We start from the raw sequence: 3,581 nt of genomic DNA, 5'->3' as shown, positions 1-3,581 counted from the left end.
GAAAAATTTACTATTATAAGACGATAAATCACTAAACTGAAGTCGGTAATATTTCTGATCATAAAACTTTCGGCTTTTGGTTGATTTGAGATGAAACCTAAAAATACAATTATATGCATCACTAAGCATTAATAACAAATTTATATTTTAAATAAAAAATATGATTAATGAACTCAAAAATATTATAAAAAGCTTAGAAACTATATATTAGTATCTTTATCTTCTGTGTATTCATCATTTCTATTTTATTGGAAGTGGATGTTCTAATGGCTATTTTGTAAACTTTTCAAAATATTCAATAATGACTAAAAAAATAATCGAGAAACTGATCTACGTTACTTATAAGATTTTTTATGAATACTATTAACTTATTCTCTGAAGTACGAGGCATTACTTTGTTTACATATTTGTATACTAACCTAAGAAACGTTATTCCTGAAATTTTTTTATCAACATTGCTACTGCTACTGAAACTACGTTGAGAACAAGAAATTATTATTATGCACTATCACAATATAATACAGTTACTATAAAAGTATTAAAACTAAACAATATTTTAAAAACAACAAACGTAAACAATCATACACGATCTGACACAACGATTATAATAATATGAAGTGAGGTCATTTTTATACACGTGATGCCCTCTCCATAGATTCTAACTCGATGCCAAGAAGACACCAAGTTTTTCTTACACTCACATGTTGTTATAATAAGTAGTTTTATATTTATTTATACAAAGATAATTTACAGTCCACATCAGTTTAATTGTATCTATCTTACAACATAATCCAACACGTAGTGTAAGAATTTTACAATATATTTTTAAATTATTTTATAAATTTTTATATAATTTTACAACATTTTACAGGATATATCAACAATCTAAATAGAGATTGTTTAAATAATTATACAGCTTTCAAATGAGAATTATTATTTAGAGCATTAAAAGGTATATTATGTTAGTAAGTTTTTCTAACAAAAGTCTACAACATAGAAAAAAATATGTAGATTTATTGTGTTATAAATAAATAAATTTATTTTTAACAAAATTAAACATCTTTGGGATGTGGTTAAGCAATATTTAGGTTTCCCTCTTTGAGTTACATCGGGTCAAAAAAAAAGAAGAAACCTTCTTAATTGGAAGGCAAGAAAATATATTTTTTTACGTAAACCGATTTTGAACTTTGAAATTCAATTTTCTTCGACCTAGTTGTTTTGGCATTTTTTACGCTCAATATCAATCGTTTTTATTATTATTGTGTATGTCATGAATATCTTGAAGATATGAATATGTTTATTTAGAAAAAGCTCCGAAAGAAAAAGATAATATTTGAGAGATTACCATCCTATTTTTTATAACTTCGTTACAAATTCCGTTCAATTTTGATTGGTTGTCATTAACTACTTCTCGTAATTCAACTTTTTGTTAACCTGTCTTTCTAAGATTCTTTTCCAATGCCGCTTTTTGAATTTATTTTAAACTAATGGTTACCGAGATAATTTGTTTATTTATATGCTAAATAGAGGCAACAGCGCGTTGTGCGAAATAAAAGTGTTAAACATTTTTACCAGTGTTTATTCCGATTTTTGAGGTAATAGTGAGAAATAAAATCCAAACTATACGTGAAAAATTGTATGAGGACATAAACTCTCTGCAGTGCAAAGAAAATTGGCAAAAAGTGACCTGTAAGTAAGTTTTAAAACATTTTATTGTATTCAAAACAAAACGACATTTAGAAATTCCAGTTCTTTTAATAACAGATAAGAAGACAAGTCTTGATCAAATTGAATGCGACGTTGCCGGTTATCCAAAAAGTTTCAAAAATCCAAGAAAGGAAATCCGCTAATTAATAATATTAACTAAATAAACAAAATTTAGAAGAAATAAAATATTTAATAAATTTAAATTTCATACTCAATTATTGCTTGAGAAGTTCTAGAGCTTCTGACGGGTTGACCGGAGAACTAGAACTTACCGCTTGCTATAATATAGAGTAAAAAATACATAAAAAAGAAATAAAAATGGATAGCGATGATGACTACACCTCAGAAGACAATAAAAAAAGAAGTCGAAAGGAAGATGATGAAGATATTTTCAACAAGAGCAAGAAATTTACCAGAACACCAACCAAACAACAGAAATATGAAAACAAAATAGATTAGCTTTTAAAAATGATGCAAAATTTAACAGATCAAACAAAACATCTAACAACGGAGGTAAAAGGAATAAAAGAAGAACAACGAGAATATAGAAATGACCTCAGAGAATTAAAAAAAGAAATAAATGAATTCAAACAAAGTAACCAACAACTAAAAAAGGAAAATGATGAAATGAAGCAGGAACTAAAGATAGTGAAAATGAAGGTAGAACAGCTCGAGAAAGAGAGAAAGGCTAACAATGTTATTGTCCAGGGTCTACCGATGGATACAAATAACCCAAATGTAGTCAACGAGATTATGGCAAATTTCGTGGAAAAAGAATTAGGCATTAAAGTAGAAATAGAAGATGCTTATAAAATAGGCGACAAAACATGTCTTGTAAAACTAAAAAACAGAAATGAAAAAATTAAAATCATGAAGAACAAAAACAAACTAAGGGCATCAAAGCCAGAAATATACATCAATAACGATCTAACGCAAGAAGAGATGAAGATCCAACAAGAAATACGGAAAATTGCAAAATTTCAACAAGAAAAAGGTATGAACACCAGAGTAGGTTATCAAAAATTAAATATTGACGGGGCTATATGGAAATGGAACAAAGAGAAGAATGAACTGGAAAAGGCAAACCAAGACACGCCAAAAAACCGATAAAACAACAAATATCGTACACACAACAAAAAACGGAAACGAAAATGACAAAGGAAAAGGACATGAATAGATTAGATAAGATAAAACAGACGAGCAGGAAAAAATATAATAGAAAAATGAAAAAACGCGATGAACTAAAAATAAGTACGTGGAACATCAGAACAATGCTTGAACCAGGAAAAATGCAGGAGATTGTCTCAGAACTAGAAAGATACCAAATTGATATTGCAGTGATTCAAGAAATTAGATGGGCAGGTCAAGGAGAAATAAATAAAAAAAACTACACACTACAGTATTCGGGACATGGAAAACAAGGTCAATATGGAGTTGCTTTCATAATTATGGGAAAAATAAAAAATAACATTATGCAATTTAAACCAATAAATGAACGTATGGCTTACCTGAGAATTAACGCCAAACCATTTAATATATCAATCATAAACGTATATGCTCCAACTGAAAGTGCTGCTGCGGAGGAAAAAGACAAAATGTATGAGGAACTTGAACGAGAAATGGAGAATTTACCTAGAGAAGACACAATACTGGTAATGGGAGATTTTAACGCCCAAGTAGGTAAGGAAGACTAAATTAACCAAGTAGCAGGTAAACACACATTACACGAAAAAACAAATGACAATGGTCAAAGATTATGTAACCTAGCAGCTAGTACCAATATGATTATCATTAGTACAAATTTCGAACATCCTAAATACCATAAAGTAACATGGATTTCCCCAGACCAAAAAACATGGTCCCAAATAGACCAT

This window comes from Diabrotica undecimpunctata, chromosome 5 (genome assembly GCF_040954645.1).
Source record: "Diabrotica undecimpunctata isolate CICGRU chromosome 5, icDiaUnde3, whole genome shotgun sequence".
NCBI lineage: Eukaryota > Metazoa > Arthropoda > Insecta > Coleoptera > Chrysomelidae > Diabrotica > Diabrotica undecimpunctata.
This window is presented reverse-complemented; position numbering follows the sequence as displayed.